General features: G+C 44.1%; 1 protein-coding gene and 1 long non-coding RNA gene across 3 annotated transcripts in view; one reads left to right on the top strand and one right to left on the bottom strand.

The window, feature by feature from the left end:
* Positions 1-14,292, bottom strand: part of LOC120616256 (uncharacterized) — a 15,696-nt gene extending 1,404 nt beyond the window's left edge. Inside the window, exons 1-2 of the long non-coding RNA XR_005656554.1 lie at positions 13,752-14,292; positions 700-869 (exon numbers count right to left, since the gene is read on the bottom strand). This is a non-coding gene — a long non-coding RNA (uncharacterized LOC120616256). The remainder of the gene's footprint in view (positions 1-699; positions 870-13,751) is intronic.
* The window catches only part of JADE1 (jade family PHD finger 1), a 297,514-nt gene that overhangs the window by 86,633 nt on the left and 196,460 nt on the right, over positions 1-14,421 (top strand). The window lies entirely within an intron of this gene.

Here is a 14,421-nt window from a genome sequence, read left to right on the forward strand (position 1 = left end):
AATGTTCACACACACTCTGTGTGTGTGTGTGTGTGTGTGTGTGTGTGTGTGTGGAAGGGACTGTGCAGTGGTGGTAGTGGGACCACGTGGGAGAGATCAGGGTGGATTTGGGGTCTACATGCTGTGATTCACCCTGAACCTCCAGCCCTTCGGGCGCATCCCATACTTTGGGTAACATTTCATGCAGCTGCATATTGTGTTGAATTTACTTCTTGGAAAACTTATAAATTGAGCATCTCACTGAGAGTGTTTCATCTCAAATGGCCATATGCAGGGCTGATTTTAGCACTGCTGCATGTATGTGCTGGTACAGTCATTTGGTTGTTAACTAGTGAAATCGTTACTGGTGGGTAATCAGGGCCTAAACCCCACTGCCCACTGTGAAGCAGGGGCCTCCAGGACTGTGATGGACACTGCCACTGGCACTTGAGCCTCTTGCGGTCAGTCCTGTCCCCAGGTGCACGTGCTGCGGCCAGTAGCCTGAGTCCCAGAGACACTCTCCTACGCCTGCCCAGGCCCTCCAGGTGCCAGAGTGCTAAGCTCCCTCAGCCATAGTTTGAGTTTGTGGGGGGCAGCTCCAACAAGAGCAACTTGCCAGGGCAGCGCCATCAAAAATCGCTTTCAAAAAGGAGTTTTGAGCCACGTGGGAGATCAAAGCTTTTTTCCTTCCAACCCTTACAGCTCTTTGCCTCCACTTACCACGCTGGAGTCCAGAGCCTTCACCGTGGAGACCAGTTCAGGAAAGGAAGACGTAATCCCAGTCCCAGCTCCAGCACTTAATAACTCCAGGGCCTGGGCAGTGACTTAACCCCTGCACACTGCAGTCTTCTCATCCATGGACTGTTGATGTTGGACTTGATTTCTTCCAGCTGTAACAACAAATGATTTTTAGCCTTTAAATTTCTGTTTACTAGCTCATTTACCCACCCTATCAATAGATATGCCATTTACGCTTCAAGAAGAAAGAAAAATAATATCATCTGCTTATAAATAATGTTTGAACACAAGTTAAGAATGGTGCCAAGTGTTCCCATGCAGCCTGACAGAGGGAGTTGACAGGCACAGGATGTGGCTGGTTTGCTTCACCCCTGCTTACCCTATCAGCCAGTGCAGGTGAGCTCCTTGCTCAGCTCAGTCGATGGAGCTAATGGGGCCATGGCCACTGATTCAAGGGCTGATGTCATCTATCTCATGGCTCTGCCCAAGCAGCCACCTTTAAATTTGTGTTGTGGCTCATCACAGACCCCTAAAATGTATGTAGATGGGTCAGTGCAAATCCATTATTATTAATAGGGGAAATCATCTCAACATACAAGCAACAGTGTCATAGGCTTGACATAGAATGGCATTGTGCTAATGGAATTAGTATTGTGTTTGGTTTTGTGACTCATTTTGAGTATTGGTAGTTATAATTTTATATGCTATGCTATTTATGATTTTAAAAAGATTTTGGTCTTTCAAATTGTAATTTGTTTTTATATCTTGAGTAGAATTTTGGGGTAGGGGTGAGGAGGGAAAGGTTCTGCCTCTTTATTTCAGAAGGAATAGCAGTCATAACTTTGGAGTTGATATGCAAAAATTCATTCTGTAGATTTTTATTATCAACCCACTCCCTGTGTAGACATTAGCCTTAGTCATATAACATTACAGGCATTAACAATAATGGCCAGGACTAAAATACCGTGATACCTGCTATTGTCCATTGTCGGGAGGTTTGCCTGCTTTATGCTTCTTAAGGACGGAAGAATTTATAGGTCCGTGTGTGAGTCTGTGGTTTTCTAGGAAGTGTGAGCTCTGGCCTGACCTATATGTCTAAGTGCTTATGGTCTTGATAGATAAAGAGTGGTGTTTTTTTGAGTTACTCTTGTTGGTTGTTAAGAAAGTGAATTTTTATTCTAGATTCTCATCTAATTTCTCTAGTTCGCTTTGGCTGCCCCCGACGTCCCTATAAACAAAAACTACAGCTTGATTTTCATGAATTGCAGCTATTTTGCAAATGACACTGCAGGCAATATAAGAATTTAAGCTAGGAAATTTAATACTCCTGAATTTAATACTCTGTTTTTATTAGGAAATCCTGGGATTTGTCCTTATTCAACACTCTGTTTAATTTAAGTGCTAAAAAAAAAAGATAAATGTCGCTTCCAGATGCATGTACTGTGTTCAAGATCTATAAATAATTGCCAAAGTGCAGTACGAATAGGTCGATGTTGTGTCTGAAACTTAACCTCTGTCAGTATCTCGTGCGGAGGGTTTGTCAATCATAGTGATAACATTTCAGGTTTGATCTTGACTGCCCTGTGATATCAGACTTACCAGCCGCCACCACCACATCTTTCCTTATATGTGCTTAAAGGAACTTTCAAGATCCCTTGAAAAATCGAAGGCTGATTCATTAAGGCTTAGTAATGAAAAGAGGATCTGCACCGTGGGAGGGACAGCCAGGTGTCATGGCCAACATTTGTTCCCAGGACTCCTCCTCCTCTTGGAGATTTTTTACTTACTATGCTGTTGTCACCACAATAATCCCTATGGGGTACTCCTCCTTCAATGATTCTCAGTCCCAAGGGCAGACCAGACTGTCTCCTTAATTTAGTCACCATGGCTGTGACTAAACTAGAACTTTTAAACAAAAGTTTTAAGTACCAAAAACTGTGGAATAACAAAAGGGAAATTAATACTAAGGGTAACATACAAGCAGATGATCTGTTTTTGTAAGATTCAGCACGCTGCCCTGTTTCTGCCTCCTTTGGGAGAAATCTTCAGTCTCTACCACCCGGTGCTGACCTCAGGCCAAGGACCAGAGAGTTGACTGTCCATGCCCACCTGTCTCAGGATCTCTTTTTCCAGCCGGGGAACCCTTTTACTTGCATGGTAGATAATAGGAATGCCCACTCCTTCAGCAGGTATGCAATCCTTCCCCTGCAGGGCCTTATTCTGTGGCCTCCACAAGATCAAAACATACCTGGACTGGCCCAGCAGCCTCATGCGACATACAGGAGGGTGAGGGGGCGTTGATTTGGGGCACTGTGCGAAAGTCAAGACCAAACCCCAAATGCTTTCTTATAAGGATGGTTCTCACCCTTTTTGTGTTTACAACATACTTGCAAGTATTAGGATTTTGTCGGCACACTTGAAGAAGTTGAAAATGAGCAAGTCTGCCACCATTATAAAACAATCACTTCTACGACGTAACAGCTCATACTGGTTGTGTTTCAGCATTGCGCTTCTGTTAAATAGAACAACGTGTTGATCTGGCTTTTCCTTTCAGGCCTCTGAAGGCAAAGTTCTCCCTTGTTCCAATAAATACTTTTTTGTTCCGATGCGGTGTTAACACCGCTCATGTCCCACTCCCAGCAAGTTGCCGTTCATTCCACATCACGTTGCTTCTGCCCGTTGAGCTCTGTGTTCCCTCTGATAGACAGCCGCGTAATCGCCTTCTTCTCAGATGCAGCCAAAATGAATTTCACACACTGTTCAAAGTTTGTTAGCACACACATGAAGTTTTCTCTGGCATGCCCAAAATGCCACAGGACCCTGGTTGACAATCACTGTGCTGCATTATTAGGGTAATTTAAACAAGATCAGAATTTTTTTATAGTGCATATCTTCATGAATCTTGCTATATAAACTTGCTTTTAGTATGCATATGATAGGTATGCAAAAAGCTATATCCATTTAAATTTCCTACATATGTGTGAATTTAGGTCTATGTGTATGTTTTAAAGAAGCAATATGGCAAAGAATGCTGGCTAACATACAGAGATCTATAGATGACTTTCTCAGCATGGGCCCTTGGGCTTTGTGGTGTTGTGACTACCTCAAAACAAAGAGAAGTGTTTTGCTATGAATTTCCTGTCCCTGGAAAACTACACGGTTGAAAAAATTCTCTTCTTTCCTCTTGAGAATTATCCATGTGCCAAAGTAAGAAGAAGCCCTTGGAAGGATTACTCAGACTTCCCCCACATCTTATCCTCACCCCCCAAAGTCTAATAATTTTAAAGGAGGAGAAACGGAAGAGCCCTTGTCACTAAACTTCTTAGCACTTTAAAATGACCAGATGCATTGCATGCAGCTATGTAAAATTTGGACTCACACCAGCCTTGAAAATACTGTCTTTTTTTAGGAAATAAATTGCATACATATCATGAAGAGTATTCAGAAAAGGGGTTGCCTTTTTGCTTTGTCTGAACTACTTGCATATCAATTTTAACCACACTCCAAGTTCATGTACGTTTTCTATAGCTTGCCAAGCAAGCTTCACCAACTTCTGTTCATTTGCCAGAATGGCTGCACTGTATTAGTTGGCTGCTAAGAGTAAAGACCACTAAATCTTAGGCTCGGAAAGGACTTAATGAGATGGGTTATGAAATGTCCTTATTTTATAGATGAGGAGATTGAAGTTCAGAGATATTGACTGGCTTGCTGGAGGCCCCAAGACAGTCTGTAATGGACTGGGAGCCAGGCCTCCTCGGTGGAGTCAAGGCCATAACTGCCACACCTTTGGTGAGACCCTTTGAACCCTGCCAGGTGCTCTGTGATGGCAGGTGTCCATGGAAGGATGATTAAATTACTGCTGTACTCCTTTATCAAAAGTGCAGAATCCTCCAAAAGTTTGTCTGCTTCTAATGAAGGTTTCAGAGTAAAGGGAACCCTTTTTTTTTTAGCCGGTACCCACCTGTCTCTACTTCTCAAGTGGCTGAGAAAAGAAAAGAATCCTTCAGCCTCATTATTTAAAACCTTAAGCATTTAAAGTTTATGAATACATAGATGTGAACACATAATTTAGAATAATAACTTAGAGAATAATTTCAAAACAAGCATTTGTTTTCACAATGATATATACATGTAAGAGGAATGTTATCTAAAATCAGTTCAGAAAATGAAGAATTTTATTATAAAGGCTTTATCTTCTAGGTTCAGCATCTATTTCTACTTCTGCAAAAAAAAAAGTACTTATAACACATTAGTATGCAAATTCTGAGGCCCACTGATTTGTGGTGGTTTTCATTCACATTAATCTTAATTTTTATTCTTCCTTTAAATATGGGCTGGAATTGTTTGATATTGTGATCACATAAAAGTAACAAAATAAACGACCCACTCCCCTAGTTCCGTGACGGGCTTTCACATTTCATGTTCTATTGGATCCCTCATTTACCTTGCACCCCGTCTCCCAGTGCATCCAAACGATTGAAGTTCAAATATGCATTATCTTCTCAATAATGTCAGAAATCCCCTAGAGATAGAGCAATCTAGCAGAGCCACTTTCTCTATGACAAAGAGCCAAGGGAAGTACCTTTTGCACTACGTGGGTTATAGCAGACATCTTCTAAACTGTGTTTCCTGTGGGTATGATTTGGCCTGTGGTATCTGCAAGTTTATGGAAACACGAACCGTGAGATTTGCTTTCAAACTGGCTACCAGATTTCCTTCGTTCCTTGTTCTGGGCTAATCTTCAGGGCTTCTTCATGGAATCTCACCCAAGTTTATGCGCGGTCGTTTGAGACAACTACACAGCAGGGTCGGCCGCCCACTGTCTAGGATGAGAATAACTCGTTTATCGACTGGCGGGAACTCTCTGGAGTTCATTCTTTTCCATCTGCCATTGTGTGCAGTCATGTGCTGGGCTCTCCCTTCCCACTATCAGGTGCAGTATTAAGGTCCAGGCAAGTTAAATCTCCCTGTCCAGTATTGGCCTGGCCCCCAGCTCCGGCGTCCCCAAGGGGCAGGGGAGCACGTCCATTCTTTCATGTGTTCTCTTTCGCTTCTCTCTTCATCGTTTGCCTCTGGTTCTCTCTTCCCTCTCTGTGTGGAGCCAGGGAGGAGGTTCTTAGGGATCGGGTGGAAATGTCTCTTCCCACGTCAGCTATGTCTCACCCCTTAGCCTTGGGGTGCTTCCGGAGCCCCTGACTCCGGGGCTGACTGACTGTTAGCTTTAGCGGTATGCTCACGGCTGCAGTCTCCTTGCACCCTGCTTAATTCTGGAATCAAACCCACGCTCCAGCCCACACTCGGTTCCTGGACCATTGTCAGCACCTGCCTCCAGAGCAATTCAGTCTTCTTCATATGCATACACACTTGCTGCTTTGGTTTCAAATCAAGAGTTTTATTGTTTTAGTTTGGCTTTGTTTTTCCACCCTAGGTGCTTTCTCTTATTTGCTTTGAGTCTAGCCGTGGAGTTGGAATTTAGTTTCATGCAGGATCTTGTTTTATATGTAGTAGTAGGGTCACACAGTATGTCACATCTGCCATACTGGGGTAGCAGAAGTCGGACCTTTGAGTTTGGGAAGCCTTGCAAAGATCCAGATGGGGAATAAGATGGACGTCTTCCCTCACTGCAGGATTGCCTGTCCTGTGAATGTGTCTCTTGGAGGAAAGGTGTCACGATTTCTCTGCTCCTACATAGTTTCTTCTAAAATCTATTTAAAATTATTTCCTAGTCTTATACAGTCTGGTTGGGATGCTAATTGCTAGATTATTTTTTCCATATTTTATTAAGTCTTGTTTTTATATACTACATGAGTAATTAGTACTTGCTGTCCCCAGCTTTGGGGCTTTCACCAAAATTCTGAGAATGTCCCATATTATGGTACTTAGTGCATGGTTAAGCCCTAGAGTTTTTAGACCATAGTTCTTAGTTTCATTCTGGAACTCTACACATCATGTAAACCAGTAAATCGCAGCCCTCCCAAGGACCTGAATTCTACTATTAATCAAGTTGTCTGTGAGATCTTTGTTGGTAAAACTGGTTATATGTTTGACTTGAGGTGTCTGGTGCCCTCTTGCAAAGTGTAAGGATTTAGAATATAACCACCAAGGAGTATTTGGGATCTTCAACATAATCTCTAGAAAAGGAATGTCACAGCAGTCCATCCTACAATGTTTTCATCTTGAGCTTGAACTTCTCACAGACAAGCCTCATGTCACAGGGACTTTATAGTAACAGCATTGGAGAAGGGAGTGTGAATGGGAAGCTCATGGGAAGTCAGGATAATGGCTGCCATTAAGGGCAAAGCTGCCAGTCTCTAATGGTTTAGCAAAATTCTCCCATCTAGAGGCTTCCCAAAGGTATTATGGAAGCCTGAAGGAAGTGTCAGCAGCTTCAAAATACATTGAGCTAAAACCTCTTCAATAAATGGTGCTGGGAAAATTGGAAAGCCACATGCAAAAGAATGAAACTCCACTGCCGTCTTTCACCATACACCAAAATTAACTCAAAATGGATCGCAGACCTAAATATAAGACCGAAACAATAAATGCATACATGAAAACATTGGTACTAAACTTACGGACTTTGATCTTAGGATTTTTTGAATTTGATCCCAAAAGCAAGGGCAATTAAAGCAAAAATAAATGAATGGGACTATATCAAACGATAAAGCTTCTACACAGCAAAAGAAACCATCAACAAAACAAAGAATTCACCAACCAAATGGGAGATTTGCAAACAACGCCTCCAAAATATATCCAATATCCAAATATATAATATCCAAAATATATAAAGAACTCATACAGCTCAACAACAAAAAAACAAACAATCCAATTAAAAATGGTTAGAAGACCTGAACAGACACTTCTTCCAAGAAGACATACAAACAACCAACGGATATATGAAAGGGTGCCCGACTTCACTAGCTATTATGGAAACACAAATCAAAACCACAATGAGATACCATCTCACGCCTGTTTGAATGGCTGTCATCAACAAGACAAGTAATAAGTGTTGGCGAGGTTGTAAGGAAAAGGGAACCCTTGTACACTGCTGGGGGGAATGTAAATTGGGAAATAGTGTGGAGGTTCCTCAGAAAATTAAGAATAGAATTACCATATGATCCAGCAATCCCTCTTCTGGGCATCTACCCAAAAAACTTGAAAACATTTATCTGTAAAGATATATGCACTTTTATGCTCATCACAGCATTATTCAAGGTGGCCAAGATATGGAAGCAACCGAAGAGTCCTCCGATTGACGACTGGATAAAGAAGATGTGGTACATATATACAATGGAATATTAGCCATAAGAAAAGATGAAGTACTGCCATTTGTGACAACAAGGATGGATCTTGAGATCATCATGCTAAATGAAATGTCAGAGAACCCTATGAACGTTGAGAACCATATGATTTCACTCATATGGGGGATATAAAACTGAAAGCAACAAACGGACAAGACAAACAAAAACTCAGAGACACAGACAAGAACTTAGATGTGACCAGAAGGAAGGAGAGAAGGGAGGCGGCATAAAAGAGTAAAGGGGTCAAACATATGGTCACGGAAGGAGATTTGACTTCGGGTGGTAAACATACAATGTAATATACAGGTGGTGTATTATAGAATTGTACACTTGGAACCTATAATTTCATTAACCGATGTCACCCCAATAAATTTAACTTAAAAATACATTGAGCTATATTTTAGACCCCTGCCTACCTCTGAAACATTATTGAGTCTCAGAATTTTGAGTTCTGGTGAGACTTCAAGCACAGATCTCTGAGAGTGGAACAGTTTGAAGTGTCATTTTATCCTAATTTTCTGAGTACTCTCTGCCTCTCTACAGTTATACGTTTTGTGTTATGGAGTCATTTGGCCTTACCTGATTGCTTTGGGATAGAGAACCTGACCCCTTCTAGGCTCGATCTTCCTTTCAAGAATTTGGAATTGGCACCAAAGAATAGATAGTCTGTATTTGTGGCTGAAGCGTAAGTAATACAAACTCAGGAACTGTGCGTGCATGGAGAAGCATGAAAGAGAAGGGAAATGAGAGACACTTCCTTGTCCCCTGAGGGTTTTCCGGGTCACAGAGCACTGCGGCACTCTCAGTATCCTTTCAGGGAGTTTTCCTCTTAAACTAAAGGTAGCTTGAGTTAGTGTCTCTTATTTAAAACCAAGATGACCTTGACTAAGACAGAGAGCCCTTTAATTTTATAATATTTCTTGCAGTAATATATGTGACTCCTGTAAACATGATCATACTTTGGTTTGATCGAGGGTCCTGGAGTGAGGGATACTGCGTTGCTCGGAATTCGGAGTTGTAGGCAACAGACTGTACTGGAGCCAGTCTAAGCGGAGAATAGTCAGAGGTTGTTAGATAGTTCACAGATTGTTTGAACAGAGCGGGCTGGGAGGTGCCTGACTGGGAACAAATCAACCAAGTGCAGCGGGTCCAGAAGAATGCCAGCTATACCAGGGATTGTTCTTAGAGGCACTTGTGATGTTAGGGACTGAACGGCAGAAATGCGTTCATAGCTTCCCCAGGAAAAGCCAAAGGCTTTTTCCACCATATGTATTGGAAAAGCCTGTCTCACCGAGGGTTCAGCCAGTGACTCAGCTCAATTCCACTGGCAAATCATTGGTTCCACGTGGACCAGAGAAAGGGTACACAGAGGTTTTGATGAAACAGTGAATCTCAAGAGGCCTATGGCAAGACAAGGATATCACAAATGGTGGTCTCATGCCTGGAGGCCAATGGCAGGGACCCCAGAGCCCAGCAGTAGGTTCCAGCATAACCACCTTGACACCAACCAGGATTAGCCACATCGTGGTGGACACCAGCAGAGGGCACTCAGAGACCAGACCAGACCAGGCCCAAGACCTGCTGTCCAGAAGACCGGAGCCCCCACTCCAACTTCAGTCACACCCTAAAGGCTGGCCATCTTGGGAAGGGGGACAGAGAGCAGCAGCCCCTGAGGGAGTCAGAAGAGTCAGCACGGCAGGGTCCTAACTGTGAATGATTCAATACTTACCCCAAAGAGTAAGTTAAACTGAAAGAGATTATTCTAAAAGTGGGAGAGACTGGGGTTTAGGGTTTTTTTTTTGTTTTTTTTTGTTTTGTTTTTTTTTTAGATTCTCTCCGTTGCTGAGTGGGCCCGGGGTCCACAGCAAGTTGAGATCCACACTAGGAAATAAGAGAGAACTGCACGCTTTGCACATCCGAGTTGTAATGTTCGCATTTCAACCTCCGTGAATACAAACTGGGAAACCGTACAAGCCGGTGGTGGTTTGGAAGTGGCTTGGTAGCAGAGGGTCAGGAAAGGACGAAGGTAGTCTTTCCTTTTCGCGGGAGCTGACGTTGACACTCGAGGGCTCCTCGGCTTCTGGGGGCCCAGAGAAGACCCGGAGCCTGCTTAGCTGGCCGAGGGGACTCAGTGCCAAAGCCAAGGGTGCGGATGGTTGAGGCGGGGAGCAGACACACCTCCACGGGACCCTCGGTGCCGGCCGGCTGCAGAAGGGGTGCCCCACCGGCCACCCTGACCGTGAGCGAGCCGGCTGGTAGGCCCTGCCAGTGCCAGAGACCAGCCAGGTGAGGAGAACAAGAGGACCAGCTGCACCCTCCGCCGCCACGTCCACCGATGCCCGGGGCCGGCAGGGCCCAGGGGTCCTCTCCCACCGACGCGAGGACATGGCTGGGCGTTTACACAGAAGAAACTAACTTTCTCTGGGGAAAAAAAGTTCAAACCTGAGATGAAGAGATCATTTTAATTTTCTCTCTCACGGTGGAGCATGGTGACAAGGAGCATGAACTCTGGAGTCGGATCACCAGAATTCGAATTGGCTCCTTTTGCTAGCCACGTGGCTTTGGGCAAGAGGTTAAGTCTCTGGCACTGGTTGCTCGTCTGCTACCGGAGGTTCCTACCAGCACTGCCTCCCGGGATGTGTGAGGATTAGACGGTTACTGTATCTCAAGTCCACAGAAAGTGCCCGGCACACACATCAGCCACCAGTGAGGGTCTCGGAAGACCATTGCCCTATAGGATGATTCATGGGGAAGCGAAAATCCATTGGAGAAACTTTGAAAAATGTTCCACATTTGCTCCATCTCATCCATGGCATGTAAATTTTGGACCTTGCCAGAGACATTTGCCTCCAGCAGTCACACCTAACACGGCCGCCCCTGGCATGGTGCATCAGAAGTGCTGCCTCGTTCCCAGGCCGAGCGCAGACGCAGGCAGAAGTCTGTCCTACGTGCCCACACGCGCCTCCTGGAAGCAGATTCTGTTAGCGCTCCGGGCCGTTTCAGCCCAGAGACAACGGGCTGCTCCCCTGCCTTGCTCTGGCTGCCTATTTTAGTTGCTGTTCTTTTATCTTCCATAACGGAGTGAACCTGCTCTCTGAATTTTTATGGCACTTCAGGAATGAGGGAGGCTGTTGTTACCAGGAGAACCTTTAGGTGTATTATCCATTCCTTTGAACAGAGATTTGTTGTTGTTATTTTAAAATTCTAAACCTTTGGGGCAGTGAGAGTTTTAGAACAGACTCTTCAGTGCATGATGAGCCCGGATCTGTGCTGTCACAGAGTGGGAGAATCTCACATCAGCTGCCCGTGGAAGAGCCTGGTGTTAACGAAACTCAGGGCCGGCTTCTGTGTTGCATGGGCCGAGGCAGACTGTGCTCCCTGCTCTCTGGCACAGACTCTCAGGTAGCTGCCTGTGGGTTTATACAGGTATGTACTTGTTGGGGAGCTAGTGAGGACAGGTGAGGAACCCACTATGTCACTACCATTTGCTGAGCGTTATGCCAGGCACTCTGCATTAGATTCTGTATTCGTGTTTTAGGGCTGCAAGAATAAATTACCACATACTTGGTGGCTTAAAACAATGTATTCTCTCACAGTTCTGGAGGCTAGAGGTCTGATGTCCAGGGGTCGGCAGGGTAGTGCTCCTTCACAAGGCTCTACAGGAGTGTCCTTCCTTGCCTCTTCCCACAGAGACTCCAGTCTCTGTCTCTGTGGTCACATTGCCTCTCCTCCTCTCTGCCTCTCCTCTTTTGTCCCTTATAAGGACACTAATCATTGGGTTTAGGACTCACCCAGATAATCCAGGAAGATCTCATCCTAGAATCCTTAAATTAATTACATCTACAAAGACCCTTTTTCCAAATAAGGTTACATTGACAGGTTGGGGGATTAGGTCATAGGTATATCTTTTTTGGAGTGACTACCATTCAACCCATTATAGATACATCTCAGATTCTTACACTCTGAAAGCAGGCATCATTATCTCAAAAATTAGCTTCAAAAAGTTTTAAGACACTTAGGGTTATTATACTCCTTGTAAGTGATGGAGCTGATTTAAATTCAGGATTGTCTGGTTTCAAAGTGTTTGTTCTTTCTACTATATCATGCTAAAAATGACAATAAATAATTATAACATTTATTGAATACCAATTGTGTATCAGATGTATTAGAAATATTATTTCTAGACTTTATAACAATCCTACATATTAGGTCTTCTTATTCACAATTTATAGTTGAGGAAACTGAGGCTCAGATGAGTTAAAAAGGCTCCAGGTCATGCATGTAATACGTGGTTAAGCAGTAATTTGAAATTAAAGGCAAAGCAAGTCAAGGCCACTGGCGAAACCTTGAAAGCACTGAGGAAACCTGCGGATAGTGGGCTAGTAGTTTGACTTTTGGTAGGTGAAGGATTGGCCAAGTCTCTTAGAAGAGCATTAAAAATTCCTGAGACATTTAGGGTCAGTTTAACCTTACCTGGTGCAGTGTGGTTCAAACATTTTCCACACGGGGAGTAAAGCAGAGATTTGAGGCATTTTCTTCTTTTCCCAGACCTTGAACCTGTCTTGAGAGATTGTCAGGTTCTGTCCATGCTTTGACTTTGGCCACTTAGAAAGGACAGCCTTTGACTCTACAGAAGGCATAGGAAGTTCACTTTGAGATGCAGTTTGGCATTTTCGGAGCTCTGTCTCATTTAGGTGTCAGAGCAGTCCCTGAGGTTGGCAGGGTAAGTGTCATGATCTTCATTTTACAGTCGAAGAGACTGAGTTTTGAAGTGAGCTGTTACTGGCTATTTGCTTCACACAGAGGCAGAAGCAACTTGAGACCTGCCTATTGGACCACGATTCTTTTTCCAGTGTGCCCAGCCCTTGTTTTAGATTTTCTTTTTTTTAATCCAAGAAAAAAAAAATAAGGATAAATTTCTCTAGAAATCTCTAGCATTTCTGATAGGTAAGAAAAAAATGTGGGGAGAAAGGTCTCTTTTCCCATTTCAGTTTTGAGGGTAAACTATTGCATTTTGACACTGGAACTTGAAAGTTATTTGTACTTGAGAATTTTTTCTTAAGGGCAGAGAGCTCCTTTATGTGACCTATTTTCTTTGTGATTCCAAACAAGAGGGCCAAGCTGCTCAACGATGTCCAGTTTGGTGTTTAACATTCCATCCTCAGACGATGAGACTGAACCTGAACCTGATGTTACCTAGTTCTGAACACCTCACCTGAAGACTGGGGCCGTCCATGTGAAAGTTTATGACAAGTCATAGAATTTGGAATGAGGGAAGTGTAATACTCAAACTCTACTAACTCAGACAGTATACAGAAATATCTTTAAGCCAGCAGTTCTCGGTCTTTATACTTGAGAGGGGGATGGTTTTCTAAGTAATGTTGCAAAGCAAAGAATTTACCCCAAAGAGGATGATTGCCCGCCAAAAGAATCATTCTCTAACTGGCATGAATGTTTGTTTCTTCTTCTCTCTTGAATCATTATTTCCAACAGAAAGCTTATGTACCTCCTACATAATTATGGCCACTACCCGCGTTTAGGACCTTCAGCCACTCAGCTACCACTCCCTGCTCGCTCCATAATCCAGCACCGTTCCCCTGGCGGAGACTGACCGGCCACTTGTATTGGAGGCCCCCTTGACTCACCTCTCAACTATGGAGACACACACACAGGCATGCACGCACGCACACACACACACACACACCCACCACCACCACGCCAGCCAGTACTCACCTAGAGTTTCTGGTTCATCCTGCCACTCCAGACTTGGATGAAACACATCAGGTTGCAAAGTCTGGTGTCTGATAGGTGGGGATCATTCAGTGTAACTTGGACATGTGAGGGAGTTAGTTTCCAGTGGACAAACCTGGACCAACAGGAACCAGGCAGTGGGACGTAGCAGGGAAGGTAAACGCCCTCTCTCCTCTTCCACCCGGGGGTACCAGGGTGTGATTTCTCCTTGTACCCCACTCCCTGATGGCTTGTCACAGAGCAGAAGCCAGCTCTGTCAGGCATCACTTTGCATGGCTTTGTGTCCTGCCTTCCCTTCCTTTTCCCTCAGCCTCACTGGCCTGGGCTTGCACTTCCCAAAGAGTGTATCAGCTCTTGAATCTTTGCTTCAGGCTCTGTTTTCCAGAGGACCTAGGTTATTTCTTAGCTGGCTTGTCTTAGAGTACATTCAGTGGGTTGGTATTCTCATTGCCAGGCACTCCCCTGTCCAGCATTTCGTCCAGATTTCCTCTGAAACGCACGTTGGATGTGGCTTCCCTTCAGCGACACCCATCATGTGTAAACTAGAGCCTACATTCCGTCATCTGGCATTAAGTCCTGTAGATGTGCCATCAGTTTAATTTGCTGATTTTCCATGATTTTTCATTCATATATCCTGTGCGCTAGCCAAACT

Source organism: Pteropus medius, unplaced genomic scaffold, assembly GCF_902729225.1.
Source record: "Pteropus medius unplaced genomic scaffold, Ma_sr-lr_union100, whole genome shotgun sequence".
NCBI classification, from domain to species: Eukaryota; Metazoa; Chordata; class Mammalia; order Chiroptera; family Pteropodidae; genus Pteropus; species Pteropus medius.